Source organism: Hemicordylus capensis, chromosome 3, assembly GCF_027244095.1.
Source record: "Hemicordylus capensis ecotype Gifberg chromosome 3, rHemCap1.1.pri, whole genome shotgun sequence".
Classification (NCBI taxonomy): Eukaryota; Metazoa; Chordata; class Lepidosauria; order Squamata; family Cordylidae; genus Hemicordylus; species Hemicordylus capensis.
The window spans coordinates 275,025,591-275,044,439 of record NC_069659.1 but is presented as its reverse complement, the minus strand read 5'-3'; the positions used below and the strand labels follow the sequence as shown (position 1 = coordinate 275,044,439).

Here is an 18,849-nt window from a genome sequence, read left to right as displayed (position 1 = left end):
GTAGTATTATCATTCTGAAATATGTGACACAGCATAGATCTGGTCAGATATTTTAAAGAAATAATTTTCATTGCTGCTTGACCTTGATTAACATCTGCTTGAGTTACTTGAGCCAACAAGAGGTATTTAAAGAAATAAAAGGAAATTCTGGCATGTTTTCTTCCCTATATAAATGAGAGTTCACAAAATACAACATTGCAGGATCCAGCAACATGCTGGCAAAAACAATACCAGCATTGTTATGCAGTGTTGTTATGACAAGTACAATCTAGACAGAAGCAGTTATTAGATTAAAAGAATAACTTTATTATTTTATTTATTGATTGATTTGATTTGATTTTTATACAGCCTTTCCCAAAATGTCTCAGGGCGGTTTACAATTAAAACAAACTATTAAAACAGTGAAGAGCTAAAACAAAAATTAAAAACAATATAACAACAAATAATAATTTAAAAACATTTTAAAACAACAATTAAACAATCGCAGTAATTAAAACCGCTGAAACCGGGTCAAAATATTAAAACCGATTTTAAAACCCTGGAAAGCCAGGCCAAACAGATACATTTTAAGGGCTCTCCTGAAGGCTAATAGAGAATTTAAATTACAAATTTCTTCAGGGGGCGCATTCCACAGCCTCGGAGCAGCTATAGAGAAGGCCCGCCTCTGAGTCTTGAAGTTACAAGTGCAGATTTCTATTAAATGTCCTGCAGTAGGTGATTCACAATTTTGGAAATATGTCCTTTAGAGCATACTGGATGTTGCTTGTTTCAAAAGATTAGAGCAGCACAGAAACTGTTGCTGTTGTTGTTGCCTTTTAATTTATTTATTATTATTTATTTATTTATTCGATTTCTATACTGCCCTTCCAAAAATGGCTCAAGGCAGTTTTCACAGAGAAATAATAAATAAAAATAAGATGGATCCCTGTCCCCAAAGGGCTCACAATCTAAAATGTTAATAGATTCCATGGTGCTGCCATTTTGCTTCTTGTACTTTCACTTGGTTGAAATCATGCAGAAGAAGGCGCTCTCTAAGGTAAACCAGACCAAAGCCATTCAGGGCTTTAGAGGTAATAACCAGCACTTTGTATTTTGCCTAGAAACATATTGGCAACCAGTGCAACTGCTTTAAAACAGCCATAATATGGTCTATCCGGGTTACCCCAGAGACCAGTCTGGCTGCCACATTTTGAACTAACTGAAGTTTCCGAACTGTGTACAAAGGCAGCCTCACGTAGAGTGCATGGCAATAGTCGAGCCTGGAGGTTACCAGCTGATACACCACTGTTATGATGCCATCCTATTCAAGGAATGGACACAGCTGTGAAACCAGCCAAAGCTGGTAGAAAGCATTCCTGGCTATAGCTTCCACTAGAGATCCTAGGATAAGGCCTGGGTCCATGAGTACCCCCAAGCTGCGTACCTGTTCCTTCCAGGGGAGTGTAACCCTGTCCATCACATCAAGCTCTAACTCATCCCTTAAATTCCCTCAAAACAGTGGTGCATCAACTGGTAACCTTCCGGCTTGACTACTGCAATACGCTCTATGTGGGGCTGCCTTTGTACGTAGTCTGGAAACTTCAGTTAGTTCAGAATGCGGCAGCCAGATTGGTCTCTGGGGCAACCCAGAGAGACCATATGATGCCTGTTTTGAAACAGCTACACTGGCTGCCGATATGTTTCCGGGCAAAATACAAAGTGCTGGTTATTACCTTTAAAGTCCTGAATGGCTTAGGTCCAAGTTATCTAAGAGAGCGCCTTCTTTTACATGATCTCCACTGCTCGTTAAGGTCATCTGAGGAGGTCCGTCTCCAGTTGCTACCAGTTCATCTGGTGGCGACGCAGAGGCGGGCCTTCTTTGTAGCTGCTCCTGGGCTATGGAATGCACTTCTGGCAGAAATTCGTAATTTGAGATCATTGCTGTCCTCCAAGAGAGCCCTTAAAACATACATATTTGGGCTGGCCTTCCAGAGTTTTAAATGTTTTAAACTGTTGCCCTGATTTTCAGGGCTTTTAGCTGTTTTATTGGTTTTATTGTGTTTTAATAGTTTGATTTTAATTGTTTTAATGGTTTTTATCATGTTGTGAAGCGCCCTGAGCCATTTTGGAAGGGCGGTATATAAATCTAATAAACAGATAAACAAACAATAAATTCTGAGCCCCTACAATGAGCACTTCCACTTTGCTTGGATTCAGTTTCAATTTGCTATCCCTCATCCAGCCCATTACTGCCTGTAGGCAAGCATTTAGGGAATGAATGCCATTTCCTGATGATGAGGATATGCTCTAGCCTTCTCCCATGCCATTTCAGCTCCCATAGCTGTTCAGTATACCATTCAGCTAGTTTTGAAGCAGAACAGAGAAGGTGTTTAGGGGCAATAATGTCTACTGCCCAGGTAAGCTCCCTTTTCCAGGACTCCACCAGGGCATCAACAGAATCACCAGCAGAACCAACCCTAAAACCCTCCAAGTCTCTTGGAATCCTATAGGATCCAATAGCCTTTTTAGGTGAACTATCTTAATAGGTCTTGCACCCCTGAAAAGGTGGATTGTGGCCATGAAGCCAACCTTAACCAGATGATGGTCCATCCATGACAATGGAGACACTCTAGGAGTCTCCACCCATGGAACACCACCCTGATCTGAACAAACGACCAAATCAAGAGTGTTACCAGCAGTGTGTGTTGGCCCTATGACCAACTGGGATAGGCCCATAGTTGTCATGGATGCTATGAACTCCTGAGCCACACCAGACAAGCTGACCCCAAAGTGAACATTGAAGTCACCCAACACCAAAAAGTCTGGGCAACTCCAACACCAACCCCACAACGAGCTCTGTCAGTTCAGTTAGGGACTCCATTAGGCAACAGGGTGCTCGGTACACCAATAGAATCCCCAATCTACCCAAGTCCCCAGGCCAAGATACACACTCTCAGTATGGTCCAAATTATCTCACAGGGATTCTGGTAAGGGATATGTTATTCCGATGGATCACAGCCACTCCACCACCCCCTGCCCCTTCCCCTAACCTGTTCCACCATTGTGTACCCAGTAGGGAGGAGCTCAGCCCATACTGGGCCACTAGCCTCCCCCAACCAGGTCTCAGTTATACAAGCCAAGTTGGCTCCCTCATCATGGATGAGTTTGGTCTTATTTTGGACTGACCTGGGACTGCAAAGGAGCAAGGTCAGGTTCTGAGAGTGAATGGAACTGCTCAATAAGTCCTGAGAGTTAATTGGGTGAATGAGGCCCCACAGAGGCCTGAGAGCTGACAGGACAGCCAGAAGGGGAAACAGCTATTAAATTTCTAGTCTCCCTTCTCCTGTAATGGCCTGCTGAACTGCCAACGCCAAATTTTCTGTTCCCCACCACTACTGTAATAGCTACTCCAAAACTCCCAGAAGCACCCCCAATTACCCCAGAGCCCAGAGCCCTGACACATAGCTGTAAATAGCCGGACAATACAGAGAAGCTGGCACTATAAGGAAGGAGTCCAAGAGGGTAAATAAATTGAGTTCCCTTTGCTTGAAGTTGAATGTTGATTCAGCGGGCAGGTTCAGATGTCTGTACAATCTCCCTCAGCCGTAGGATGGCATACTTTCACCTTCACTCCCCGCACAAATGCCTACTTCTTTCTCAGTTAGGATATGCAGCAATTGATCACAATGTCCAATCTTAGCATATCCTAACCTACTTGTTTCAGAAAACCTGAGCCCTGAAAATCACTTGAACACATGTGAGTTTTGGAGCTCAGGTTTTCTGAAGCAAGCACTGTATTTACTGTATCCAAGATCCAAGATCCACTGTATCCAAGATCAAATCCCCCCCCCCCACACACAAGTTCTTTGATGTTAGAAATTGGGGTTTGTCTTAAATTCAGAGTCTTCTTCCTTTCAAGTAAATACAGATATATAACCTGTATTTAAGCTTTATTTTTTTAAAGAAGGGTGTCTTAAATTCAATCTCATCTTCTATTTGGATAAATACAGCAGATTAGGATATGCCGAGATTGGTGGGTTTGGACATCGCAACAAATCTCAGCATATCCTAACCAGAAAGGATGGGACAGGGAAGTACACTCTCTTGGGGCTGATGAAAGTCATATGTACCTTGGCTTCAACAGGTTCCACGCATCATCTGAATCTGCCCAATGTTTCATTACATACATCTTGATTTGAATTTTTTTTTAAAATCTCTGCTTAGAATACACTTCCCCCCACCCAAACTCCTTTAAAATAAAAGATTTTTCCTAGGAAACAGCTGAGCAAATTCAGATGTCATTTATGGTGACAATATGATATGAGAATATTATTTCATTTTAAAATAATATTTAATTATTTTATGTTATAAAATAATTTTATTTAATTATCAACTGAAAGGTGCTGACATTGGTAAATGCTTGAGTCAAAACTTCTAATCAGCTTTATAGAAAAATTACTGCTGAAAAGAATGCTCTGTACACTGATAACAATATGATGACTTAGAAACATTCCAGGTATTCTTTAAACTCTTTGTGTCTGAATATTACATCTCAGATATTCTTCCCTTTGAACCCTAGTTTTGTTAATCACTGAATAGTCCCAAAGTTCAAGACCATTAAGGCAGGGTTTAGATTTTACTTTAATGTAGCTGTTGAGTCTACAATATTCAAAGCCTCTTCAAAAGGAATTATCACTCCCTTTTGTTGCCAAACCCTTGTGTGTGTTTAAAACATTCAAAAGGAACATCTAAACTGGTGGAGTTTGCACATGGTTATCTTAGATCTTTAATACTAAACTAAATATGTAGGAAGCAATAATGTCACCGCAGTAGCCATCGCTAGGGATGTGCACAAACTGGTTCGGCGCTCCTTTTCTGGAGCACTGAACCATGAACATCACCATAGCTGCCATATGAGTTGCAGAGATGAGATTTGAGGAACTGGCACATCTTTAACAAAAATTCATGTGGACATGCTCCAACATCTACCATCCCTAATTAGAGAATTTTAGGGCTCAATTTACAAATTGAAGGGTGGATCACAAGCTATAAACTAGGAGATTCCCAGGTTAAATCTCTCCTTAGGCAAGCTTCTTCTTCTTCTTCTTGCTTTTCATTGGCCAGGGCAGTCTACTTTCATGAGGCGAGGTGAGGCAGTCACCTCAGGTGGCAGATTATCGGAGCTCCAGCAAGGCAGCAAGATGTCTTCCACCACTGCCATCAGAGCAGCTCTCTGGGGCCAATCTGACCCTTGCTAACTTTGCAACAAATGTGGAGAGAAGTGAAAGGTCTGCCCTCCTCTCTCCAAAGACCTTGAAAACATTGCAAGAAGCACAAGAATAGACTACTGGAAATCTTCCCTTCTCCCCACCCTTTGTGTCACTTTCAGAGCCTGTTAACAGGTTTCCTAGAGAGAGCAGCTCATCTTCCCAACACTAATTAATTTAAGACACCTAGTGAATTGTTGTTCATGGCAGCCTTTAGCATATCCTGACTTGTGCCTTGTTCCTTCTTGATGTTTTCAAACTTACTGATTAGCATTCAATGACTTTTAATTTACTGCCGAATTGAGTTTGTTTTATTGTCATTGTTATGCTGCAATTTTGTTGTCTCTTTTACATTTTTGGATTTGTGAGTTGTTTTATGATCCTATTTGGAAAAGGAACAAGAAGTGAATTGCTAAAATTAATTAATTAATTAATTAATTAATTAATTAATTAATAAGTAAATAAATATCCCTATGAAACAGAACTGTGTATAAAGGGGACATGCTAGCAGTAAGGCTAAAAATGACTCACCAATACCTTGCAGCAACCCTGTTGGTACAATCCTGAACACTCAATATCTATTTGCTAATGGGATTAAACTGATAACCAGTAGGGCTGGACAAGGTTGCTTCACTTGCCCATATGCTAATATAGAACTTGAGGTGTCATCGAAGTTGCAGAGGCTGAAATAATTCAATGTGCAGTTTTGTAGAAAATGCTACAGTGCTTCAAATAATTCAATGTGCAGTTTTGTAGAAAAATATATTTTAATTTTCTGCTCCAAATTAGTTGGATTTGAAGATACAGTACCTCATGTTACTTCCAAAGTTCAATGCGTGAAATAGTTAAAATACGTTTCCTTTCAAACAAAATGCACTGAAATAAGAAATAGCTCCACCAAAGGAAGGGTGCAGTCCTAAACACAGTTACTGCAAGTAAGCCCTATTAGATTCAGTGGAACTTACCCCTGAGTAAACATGCATACACACACAAAACTGGGCTGCAAGTGTTTCACTCTCTGTTTTTCCTTATAACTTAGCAGAGATGCTCTTAGCCCTAGACTTCAAGGCCAAAGTTCAGGGCCTCCACACCCCCGCCCCCCCCCCGCATCCTCTTTAGTTTGTCCTGGGTGGTGTGGTCGCTGCACCGTTGGGCTGGGTGGCCGAGTGTGATTGCGACCTGCTTTAGAGGCAGAGTGGGAAGTTGGGAAACAATTATGTGGGATGATGAGAATATGTTAAGTTGCACGTTGAAATGTTTCTGCTAATGCATATTTGCATAAATATTCCTGTTTTATAATCTTACATTCTGATGAGTTCATTTGCTGTTTGTGCCCTCTAGAACCCACGTGCAAAAAATACTGTGTGTGTCACGGGGTGTGTGTGGGGTGGGTGGGGTGGGGATGATGCTTAACCTGCAGAGGGTGAGTGGGTGAGGGGCCTCTAAAGGCCTTTAGGTCCAGGCTCCAAAATTACCCAGCTGCATCTCTGCAACTGTTTTGGATTCATAGTTTCCATTTTGGTGATATATTACACATGTAACTCAGTACTCAGAAGCAAGTACAGTACTACGCATATAACTACCTGATTCCTTGAGGCTTAAACTTTCCAGCTGAAGGAGTCCCTTGCATCATTGGGAATTTAGGATACAAACTTGGACCTGCAAGTACTCTGTTTAAGCTTTTGATAAATTGACATTTCACACCAACTCAAATTACTGTAACTATTTGATCAGGTAAATCCTACCTTTGAACCTATCACAAGGTAGGTTCAAAGATTGCCTAGGCACAATGTTGTCCATTTATTAAAGCAGCTGAAGCAAGAATGCCATATAAAGTTCACACACAGAAACCGATTGTGAAATGAGCAGACTGCAAATATCAGTTTGGGTCTAAACAGGACAAAATCTTACCCAAATTTTGTATTTTGTAACAGGACCAAGGTAAGTCTTGCAATGACTTATCTCCAAATCAAAATCTAGTAATGCTAGCTGGCTAGTTTTTGTGCTTTTTAAAAATAATTGAAATGGCTCATAGGCGATAGCTGTTTCATGGTATATATGTTTAACAAAATATACCAGAATGTGAGATGCATTTCAGGGCCACGATAGCTGAGGAGAATTCTTGACTGTCAGTTGTTACATGAGAGAAGCTAGTGGGATGACATGATTCAGGAAAATGTCAGCTAGGAAAGAGGTCAAGGAGTATAGTATGTCTAGATTTTAAAGTATTATTAGTGCTACAGTTTTAGGAAGAGTACAAGGCAGTTTTATGGTGGTGATTCCATCACTGAGCAAGTGATCTAATGAACTCCTCTACAATCTAAAATGAAAAATATTAGTCTAGCCAGCACTGAAACTAAAAATTTCATCTTTGCATGATGTTTTTATTAATTTGACATTAAAAGTCTTCTGGCATCTTAAAGTCTAACAAGTTTATTGCGACATTGGCTTTCATAAACTAAAGCCACCTTAAAGTATCTAAGATCTCACAAGATTCCATTTTGTGTTACTGTGGAGACTAGAGGGATACACAACAATGTTATCCCTCTGGAATTATTCATTTGAATGACCAATGGCTTGTATCTGCTTTGAAAGCCAATTATGGCTGAAAAGCAGTGCAGATATAATTAATTAATTAATTAATTAATTAAGAATCCCACTGTGTCCCTTGCTCAGTGTAGAAGTAAATTCTCTTCTTAATGCTATGTAGTTCCACCTGCAGTCTTATTTCAATTTACTGTTTGGTGTATCAAATATTGAAACAGAGCTACACATGATAATCATATATATATTGATGTGATGTGTTTGTGTGTGTAAATACATACACACACACTATTAAAATGCCAGACCTGCAGCTTTCTCTAGCCTGTGCTTTTCAGTGTATTTTTTTACAGAGTTAAATGATGCTAAATAATAATCAAACTATGCTATAGATAAAAGGTTTGACTGGCTTGTAAGATCATATATAGTACTGCTAAACAGTAACATCCTAACACCCCTTTGATTTTCCTCTAGCATGCTGCACTAGTAGTGACTTTCAGGTTACATTGGATGTATTCACCACCGTAGCCATTTTCTCTCCTCCCTGCCCTCTGGATTCTCTGCACAGCTTTAGAGGTACACAGGGAGGGACTGGATCTGGGTAGATCTCACCTGGAAATTAGTTGTAAGGGTAACTGAATATCCATGTTATGCAGAAAGAAAGAAAGAAAAAGAAAGAAAGAAAGAAAGAAAGAAAGAAAGAGTAAAACTCAAAGGGATGCATAGTCCTACAGAACTAATGGGTGTACTGAAGTGCTTCCTGATAGAGGATTTGTTCATATGGCTACAAGACAAACTTCTGCTGAACAGGTGGTAGCCACCTTCAGCTGTATGTCTGCCTTTACGGACTGAAAAGGGGCAAGGGAATGTTGCTTGCTGGAAGATATCACCTTGCTGCACAGTTGTTTCAAGCATTTTTTAAAAAAATGTGCATGAAGCATAAACTTTAGCATCGGAGAGTTAAAGGCTGTTCTCATGAGCAGCCTAACCCAGGCTAGGGCAACTCAGCCTGGGTTAGGCTGCTTGTGTACAGCACCAGGATTAAGGTGAATCCCAGCACTGCTGCAGCGCCTAACCTGCCTTTTTGACCTGGCCTTTAGCCAGGGTTAAGCACCCTTAACCCAGCAGCCAGGATTATGTGTTTGCTTGGGCTGCTTGCAGCCAAACAGACATAGAGATGGGCACCTAGAGCACCCATCTGATGGGGGAATCCCCTAATGCACCACATTTGTTGAATGGTGCATTGTATCCTGGAGGCATTATCCCAGCCTTCAGAAAGCCGCACAGCTCCCGGGAGAGCTGCTCATGTATGCGGCCAAGCCACACGACCAGGAGGCCACGGGGAGGGTGAGGAGATCATCTTGGGGGAAGGTAAGTTCAGCACAGCCTTCCTCCTGCCTGCCCCACCTTGCCTCCAGTCATGTAAACAGCCTTTATATGTAGCAACTGTTTGGGTGTGACCCTATTAAGACCAGCTTGTATGAGGGCAGGAGCAAGGAAGTGTGTGCCATGTTTCCTAAGCAAGCAGGTGACTTTCTTTGTCTTCTCATGCTGTGGTGCAGCCTTGCAGCATCGTACCAAGATATGAAGAGCCATGCAGTTGCCCCTGCCAGTGAAGGCAACGTTTACTCTCATTAACAATGGTACACAGCCAGTTCGGATTGGCTATGTAGCAGTATGATATTACAACACTTACAACATGATCCATGATTGGCTAAGATAACGCAGTAAAAGAGAAGAGAAAATGGCAGAGAGAAACAGCAAAGGGGCAAATCAAGTTGGCTATGAAATTGGTGAACACATCAGAAGTGAATTAAGGGTATGTTTGGAGGCCTTGGGGGCATTTTTTCCCTTTCACAAGCCCCCCATTTGACTCAACTCAGCCTTGATTTAATGCAGCTTTTCCTACACTGGCACATATTTTAAAGTTCCCTAACAAACAATAAACAACATTCAAACCTCACCCCACAAAACTTTGGAAGATTTAATCCCCATATGGAGACTAGAGCACAGAAGACAATGTTGAACAAAATACAATAAATAAGCAGTCTCCAATGAAAGCATTTAATCGTCGCCTTTTATTTGCTATTCCCACCACTTATTTTAGCCAGGAAGGTATATCTGTATCACTTGAAAACCTGCTTTACCCTGAGGAATCCTCAGGAGCGGAGACAGGCTGGTGGCGGCCCCCTGGCCCCACCCCCATGTCTGACATCAGATGCGCCTGGCTAGCCATGTCCCCACATCTGACGTCAGACATGGGGGCATGAATCGGCCTGCGCTTAAAGGCATGGAAAACCACGCCTGGTCCCGCTACCAATGCAGCAGGGCCAATCGATCCCCCTCCCAAATGGGGCCACCCCTGTTGGGAGGGAGATCGATTGGCCCTGCTGCATTGGAAGCGGAACTAGGAGCAGCTCTCCGTGCCTTTAAGGCTGGGAGAGTCACTCCGGCCATGCTGCCAACGCAGCGCAGGCCAATTTCGACTCCAAATGGGGCCGCGCGGCCCCATTTGGGACCGAAATAATGTCCCTGCATCTGACGTCAGACCTGTTCACCCAATGGTGGCTCTGCCCCTGGGAATCCTATGACTTGCTATGAAGAAGAATCTAACAGCTTTTCTCTGGCAGTAAACCATGACTGAATGAAGCAGATCCCACAGCTTCCAAAGCATGTGCATCATACCATATGTAGACTAGATCAAATTGTTTCCAAGAATAAAATAATTAAAATAACAAGAAGATGCTTGGGGGTGGGGAGTGGGTTGGGAAAGTACTACTTTTACCTCTTTGATTTGTTAACTGAAGTCAATGTGCTGTTTTCAGGAGAAGGGTTATGTGAACAAAGGATCTATGCTTTTAAGAGATACATGGTTGGCAGTAATTGTTTTATTTTGTTTGTTTATTTATTTATTTATATCTGTGTAAACCACTTTGGAAACTTTAGTTGTCACTTTAGCGGTATATAAATATTCATTTTATTGTATTGTAATCAGCTTGAAAAGCTTTTCTTGTTGCTGTATCTCAATGCTAAAAAGGTTTCACATATTGCTTTTTGACCACTGTCAAAATACATATAGCCAGAGGGACTCTTACCCATGGACTTTGAGGCTGAAGTCCAGGGTCTCCACAGCCCCAGGCCCCCCCCAAATCTCCTTTATTCTGTCCTGGGTGGTGTGGTCATCCAGTGGAGCATGATGATGCTTAATTGGCAGGGTGGTGGGGGGGCCTCAAAAGGCCTTTAGGTCCAGGCTCCAAAATTACCTAGGTGCACCTCTGCATATAGCTTCTGTCCATGAAAAGGTAGTAATGGAACCTGCAATATTTTAGGGCATAATACCAGCATGCTATTAAGAAACATCTGTTTCTTTCATTGGGATATGTTCTTTAAAATGCATAGAAACATAGGGTTGACAGCATTTTTCTGGTCCTACATCTGTGCCCCAGCCCCTAATAGCCAGGCAGCCTGGAAAAACGTTAGTAGGTGTTTCCTAGCATTGAGATCAATATTCTGGAGGGGCTGTAGCTCAGCAATAGAGCACATGCTTTGTCTGCAGAATCTCCCAGATGTCCCTGACATCTCCAGATAGGGCTGGGAAAGACCCCTATCTGAAACCCTGGAGAGTTTCTGCCGGTCAGTATAGGCAGTACTGAGCTAGATGGACCAAGAGTCTGACTTATTAAAAGACATATTTGTATGTTCCTATATGTGCCCTAAACTGATGGAGAAACCTTTTTCCACTACCAGGGGGACCTAATTACTTGTGGTCCTGACATTCATAGTGCTGTGTATCAGCGGTCGGGCAATTGACACACAATCTCTGTTTTTTAAAACACAGTTTTAAAAGGGTTAAAAACCACTATCCATGGTCCCTAGGTGACCAGAAATGATCTCTGAGGTCATTTCTAGCCACCATTTTCTGGCACAGAGACATTTTATAGCTCCTTTGGGGGTGGGGGGATTCCTGCTATTTTTTGTGGGGAAATTTTATTTTATTTATTTATTTATCAAATTTCTACACTGCAAAAACTTAAAACAATTTAACAATTTAAAAATCAACCACAGATTAAAACTTTAAAATTTTAAAAAGCGAAAAAGCTTGGGTGAAGAGGTGGGTTTTCAAATGCTTTTAAAAAATTGTCAGAGATGGGGAGGATCGTATCTCAGTAGGGAGTGCATTCCACAGTCTCGGGGCAGCGACCGAGAAGGCCCGTCCCCATGTGGCCACCAGCCGAGTTGGCGGCAACTGGAGACAGATCTCTCCGGATGACCTCAGTGGGCGGTGGGGCTCATAATAAAGAAGATGTTCTCTTAGATACCCAGCCTAAGCCATTTAGGGCTTTATAAGTTTTGACTAGCACTTTGTATTTTGCCCAGAAACCTATTGGCAGCCAGTGTAACTCTATCAGCAAAGGAGTGATATGGGCTCTCCGAGATGACCCAGAGACCAACCTGGTTGCCACATTCTGTACCAACTGGAGTTTCCGGACTACGTACAAAGGCAGCCCCACATAGAGTGCATTGCAGAAGTCAAGTCTGGAGGTTACCAACAGATGTACCACTGTTTTGAGGTCGTTCATCTCAAGAAACGGACGCAGCTGGCGTATCAGGGGAAGCTGATAGAAAGCCCCTCTGGCCACTGCCTCAACCTGAGAAGCCAGGGAGAGGTGTGGATCCAGAAGTACTCTCAGACTGTGAACCTGGTCCTTTTGGGGAAGTGTGACCCAATCTAGAACAGGGAAATCAAAATCATCTCTGGAGTTCTGACCCCGCACAATAAGTACCTCTGTCTTATGTGGATTCAGTCTCAGTTTATTCTCCCTTATCCAGCCCATTACTACTTCCAGGCAGGCATTCAGGGAGGTTATGCCATGTCCTGATGATGTTGACATGGAGAAGTAGATCTGGGTGTCATCAGCATACTGATAACGCCCCGCTCCAAATCCCCTGATGATCTCTCCAAGTGGTTTCATGTAGATGTTAAAGAGCATTGGAGAGAGTATGGAGCCTCTGCAAAAAATTATTTAAACACATCACAGCGAGTAACTGATGGCTCCAAATTCTGATTCAAGGAAGGGCGGCGTGTACTACCCCCCTCACAACCCTGAACAACTCCGTTGGACATGAACTCGCAGATGCAATACGGGCAGAAAAGAACTGCTTCTTTGCCTCACGTATTGCCTGAGCATAGATCTTTAAATGTGCTCTATGTCATAATTTGTCAGATTCGAGTTGAGTCTTTCTCCACTTGTGCTCCAGTCGCCTACCTTGCCACTTCTGCCCCTGTAGATCTTCCGTATACCAAGGGGCCAGTTTTGAAACGAGTCGGAGGGGACACATAGGAGTAATTGTATCTACTGCCCTAGTGAGTATGCTCTTCCAGTTCTCCACCAGGGCATCAACAGGATCACTGGCAAAGCCAATATTAAATCCCTCCAAGGCTTCTTGGAATCCTTTTGGGTCCAATAACCTCTTCGGGTGGACCATTCTAATAGGCCCTTCGCCCCTTTGGAGGTGGAAAGTGGTTGTAAGCCTAACCTTAACCAGATGGTGGTCTGTCCATGACAATGGGGAAATAACAGGAGTCCCCACCCATGGAACACCACCCTGATTAGAGTAAAAGACCAAATCAAGCGTGTGACCTGCAGTGTGCGTCGGTCCAGAGACCACTTGGGATAGGCCCATAGTTGTCATGGCTGCTATGAATTCCTCAGCTGCCCCAGACAAATTGGTCCCAAAATGAACATTAAAGTCCCCCAGCACCAAAAGTCTGGGAGACTCCAACGCGAGTTCTACGACCAAGTTCGTGAGCTCAGTAAGGTATTCTGTTGGGCAGCAGGGTGATCGGTATACCAACAGAAGTCCCAATCTATCCCTGGTCCCCAAACTTAAGTACACAGATTCAATATGGTCTGATACCCTAACAGGGACCCTGGTGATGTTATCCTTATAGACCACAGCCACTCCACCTCCCCGCCCATGTCCCTTCACCTGCTTCTCTACAGAATACCCTGGAGGAAGAAGCTGGGATCAGACTGGGCCACTAGCCTCCCCCAACCAAGTCTCAGTGATGCACACCAGGTCGGCCCTTCATTCATAATCAAATCGTGGATGAGTTCGGGTTTATTTTGGCATTGCAAAGGAGCAATCTAAGACTATGTAGGTTGTTGGCAGTGCTCCTCAAGGTCACAGAGCTGGCAGGACAGCCGGAGAGGGAGACAGCTATTAAATTTCTGACTACCCTTCCTCTGGAACGACCTGCTGACCTGCCAGCATTACTTCTACTAATCCCCACCTTATAGCTTAATAACCCATATCTTCAATCTCCAAGATCATGGTGATTCAGAAGATATTTGTGCAGCGTAAGTGGCAAATTGATGGCCAAGATATAGAACAAGTCAAGCTCTTTAAGTATTTGGGCATGGTTTTCCAATTCAATGTTATTGGAGAGCACATCTGTTCCATGTTACACAAGAGGCACAAAAGAGTGCGACAGTGCTCATTAGATTGTTTTTCAAGAAGAGAGGTGGTTATGTCCCTCCTTGCTACAATTCAGGTCTTCAAAGAGAAAATACTAGCCCAACTACTATATGGCGCCCAGCTGAGTAATTTACAAAGATTTCAACCCCTAGAGTTGATTCATTAGAACAATCCTGGGGGTGTCAAGAGGGATGCCCAATGCTGTGTTAATGCTGGAACTTGGGTTAGTACCAATTGAAGCACATGTTTGGGTTGCAAAGATCTCTTATTACTTGAAATTACATCTTGGTCAAGCAGGCCTTGCTCCTTTGGTCCTGAAAGACAACTTTGCATCTGCATGGAAAGAGGGAGTTGAGAGGAAATTCAAAAGCTACGAGCTAAGTATCCCAATGTTGGTCTCCTTAGGGATCCTAAAAGCCAAGGAGATAATTAGGCAACTGATTTGGGACATAGTGACTCAGGAAGACAGGGCCTGAGCCAGACCTTTACCTTTCCTAGGTAATACAATCCACCCTCACAGACCAGCTAAATATTTACTTGACCTTGTTCTTGCCAAATTGAGAAGGGCATTTGCATTGGCACACCTGAATGTGCTGCCCTCAGCTCTCCTAGAGGGTCGCTATCTCGGTATTCCTTTTGCTCAACGGTTATGTCCATGTCAGCCAGGAGCGGTTCAGACAAGTGATCATATGTTGTTTGTTTCATAGAGATATTCAGCTAACACTTTTGTCACCCATTTTGTCTAGATTCCCAGGTAGGCCATTGGCCTTTTATGTGTCTCTCCTTTTGTCCAACAGTAATATTAATGTTTCCATCAAAGTGGCAAAATTTTGCTATATTGCAAGCCGTGTAAGGAAGCAGTTGGTAAAATCATGAATGTTGATTGTACCATATATTGTAAACAGTGCTTTGTAAGAACCATGATTGCTGAAGGAGAGGAGAGCTGGTCTTGTGGTAGCAAGCATGACTTGTCCCCATAGCTAAGCAGGGTCTGCCCTGGTTGCATATGAATGGGAGACTTGATGTGTGAGCACTGCAAGATATTCCCCTCAGGGGATGAAGCCGCTCTGGGAAGAGCAGGTTTCAAGTTCCCTCCCTGGCTTCTCCAAGATAGGGCTGAGAGAGATTCCTGCCTGCAACCTTGGAGAAGCCGCTGCCAGTCTGTGAAGACAATACTGAGCTAGATAGACCAATGGTCTGACTCAGTATATGGCAGTTTCCTATGTTCCTATGTTTCTTACTTATATTTTGTATAGGCTGTATTTTGTCTGGTCAATGACTGAAATAAAATTTCCATTCCATCTTCAATACCTAAAGCTTTCCCCCCCATTCCATATGCCTTTCCTCTCTCCCCACCAAACAAAAAATTAAGTGAAAAATCACTCCTCAAGCTTTTTATCTGTCTGCATCTCTGCAACTTACTACCACTGAAAACATTATAAAAATCTTTTCCATGTGATAGATTGCTGGTATAAAGAAGATACTCCCTATAACAGAAGCAGATCAAAATAAACTACCATAGTTAAATATTTAAGGCTGCAATCCAATGCACACATTCTTAGAAGTGGGGAATGTGTCTGAAAAAAACATGTATGAGATACACCACTATAATCTAAGCACTTTCACATGCAAATGACAGCAACATTTACTAGTACCTAAGTGTGTTCAGGATAGTTCTGTATCTTCAATATTACTTTATCTCAGCTTTAGATGTAACTTTTTTGTTTGTTTAAGTTTTAGGATAAAAGTCTTAGAGTGTAAGTTGAAAGGTCTGACCTTTGCAGAACTCCAAGTATTTCCTGTCACTTCTGACTAAATGTGACTGGCTACCCACTTCCCTTTCTGTTATATTTTCTATAGCTACTTACAGCTGAATCCTATGTATATTTACTCTGCAGTAAGTTCCTCTGAGTGCAAAGGTTGACATTCAAGTAAGCCTGTATAACTGCAACACTAAGTATGATTAGTAACTTCCTGTCAGAGAAGCCTGCCCCTTATAGGTTTCCACTCCAGCACTTACTGGATGTGACTGTTATTTAAAGCTGTGAGTTAGAGTTTGCTGCAAGCTTGTGGTTTGTATTTAGTAAGTGTCTTTTTATTATTGTTAAGTATTTGTGTTAGTCTGTTGCAGATAATTTAACTGAGTTATATTTCTTGCTATTACTATTCCTATGTTATTCTTATGTTCTGCTGTGACTATTTTGAGTAAAGACTGAAAGTTAAGAGTTAATTGCCTGTTAAAAGAACTACCCAGTATATAAATATAGCTAACTTCATTTTAAAAATAAACAGCAAACAAATTATTAGGCTGATAATGTTGCTTCAAGCCTTTCTGTTTCTTCACTTGTTACACCTCATTTCTTGCTTACAAAGGAGTGGTGGTAATATTAACCTTACAATTCTGCAATATAGGCTGTGTTGAGGGATGGTAACATGCTTCAAGTCCTCTAACAAGTTCTGTAGGCTTGTGCAATGGAACCTTGGACTTGAGTAACTCTGGAATAAAGGAACATGTAATTACTAGATCACACTAATCCAGGGTTTCTTAACCTTGGGCCCCCAGATGTTGTTGGACTACAACTCCTATCATCCTCAGCCACAAAGGCCATGTCAGGCTGATGGGAGTTGTAGTCCAACAACATCTGGGGGCCCAAGGTTAAGAAACCCTGCATTAATCCCCTGTTTAGTTGGGAACCAATCTCAAAGCTCCAGCATGTATACTGAGGCTCTTTAACATGTTTTTTGCTCTCTTTTTCTTGCAAATCCTATTTCAGTTGCTGCTGCTTGTTGCCTTATGACTTGGTTTGCAAACTGCTTTTTGAACTTTGGTTGAAGAGTAGTATGTAAATAGTAGCTGTAGTTGGAAGGTCAAGGTTCTAATTCAATAACTAACAAAATGTGTGAGAAAACAGCATAGCTTTTGGGCTGCCTTGGCTTTATTTATTCAACTGAATCATAGTATGAACTTTTATTCTATGCTAATTTCTCTCTCAAACAAGAATATAGCAAATGTGTAGTTCCTTGAAAACAAATAGGGTACTTTATATACAGGGGCGTATCTAGGGATAGGGCAGGCAGGGCACGTGCCCCGGGCGCCACTTGAAGGGGGGTGCCATTTTGTAGAATTAAAAAAAATGGCTGCCGGAAACAAAATGGCCACCGTGCATGCTCAAATGGCCTCTGTGAGGCCCTACGTCATGCCAGGCCTTGCAGAGGCCATTTGAGCATGTGCGGTGGCCATTTTGTACTCAGTGGTCATTAAAAAAAAGATTATTTTTAAAAATGGCCACTGCACATGCTCAAATGGTACCTGTGAGGCCCTAGAGGCCAACTGGGTCAGGGGGAACCTTTGCCAAAAAACAAACAAACAAAAAAAACCCCTAGCCTTTAGGAAGCCCCCCAAAGGGGCTACAGGTAAAAATAAAATAATAATAATAATATAAGACACTGTACACATATTCAGATTGGCACTATGTACAGAGAATCAGGGCTTGTGAATACTGAGCTGACGCTTATGAGCTAGGATTGTATTCATTTGCTCTTAATTTGCTTCTTGTGATAAGTGAGTTAAATGTGATATCTTAATAATATGACTATTAATGGTGAGTTTGTCTTTGAATCAGTGTGAAATCCTTAATATTAAGGCCCACTGGGAGTTTCTTGCTCTCTTTCTCTCATTTTAACTGTCTTTCTGAAAGACTAGAATATATTCCAAGCAGTGACACAGTTTACTCTGCATATCCTTTAATTATTTTCAGAGTATCTGGGAAAAGTCAAATTTTAAAACTTATGTAATAGTGATGCTACAATCCATAGTAGAGAATTAGACAGGCACTTCTGTTTAGTTTTCCAAGTACACCTCCACATAGTATTTGGGTATTTCATGAGCCCCAGCATACTGAAATTTGTAGTTTTCCAGCATTTTTTGGTCTGGCTAAGTCCACTGCTAAATAGTTTTTGAAATATTAAAAGATTAACGAGCCTGACTTGTATTTTTCAGCTAATATTATGGTAAAGTTATCTGAAAGATGGGTGTCAGATGCTTGGACAGGGGGGTGCAATTTCAGTGTTTGCCCTAGGCACTATTTTCCCTAGATACGCCTCTGTTTATATAACTATTTCAGGTGGGTCAGCAGCCCATTTTTGTTAATCTTCTCAAATCCTGGCTGATAGTACTACTCCCAGAAGTTTTTCTGATAATCCTAATCAGTTGGGACACTTGTAGTTTAAATACTCATATATTTGTACTGCCTGTGAAAAACCTTCAGTTTCAGCCTAACAAACAAAACTACATACCTTCTTAAGTCTTGCAAGCCTGATCGAACAAACATGAATAGAGCCTGTTTCTGTGACAACGGCATGAGAACAGGGCTGGGCTGCTAGCAGACTACAGTGCCATTGCTTATAAACTAATGGTAGTAACCTCCTTCTGTGTAGCAGTCTAGTACAAATGCTAGTTGTGTCTGTCTAGTGACAGCACTGTGTTTATGGGTGAGAGGTCATGTAAGGATTGGCAACAACTGGCTTTTAACTATACTATCAAATGAGTTGGTGTCTGTTTAAAGCAGGGATGCTGTTTCAA

General features: G+C 42.0%; 1 protein-coding gene across 2 annotated transcripts in view; it reads left to right on the top strand.

Annotated features, from left to right (window-relative positions):
* Positions 1–7,076: 7,076 nt before the first annotated feature.
* The window catches only part of ACSL5 (acyl-CoA synthetase long chain family member 5), a 50,235-nt gene continuing 38,462 nt past the window's right edge, over positions 7,077–18,849 (top strand). Inside the window, exon 1 of one of the 2 annotated variants that reach the window (XM_053312228.1) lies at positions 7,077–7,187. The gene's annotated coding sequence lies outside the window, so the exon portion shown is untranslated. Of the gene's footprint in view, positions 7,188–16,198; positions 16,351–18,849 lie in introns of those variants that run through there. The other variant, XM_053312226.1, reaches the window with a different exon arrangement.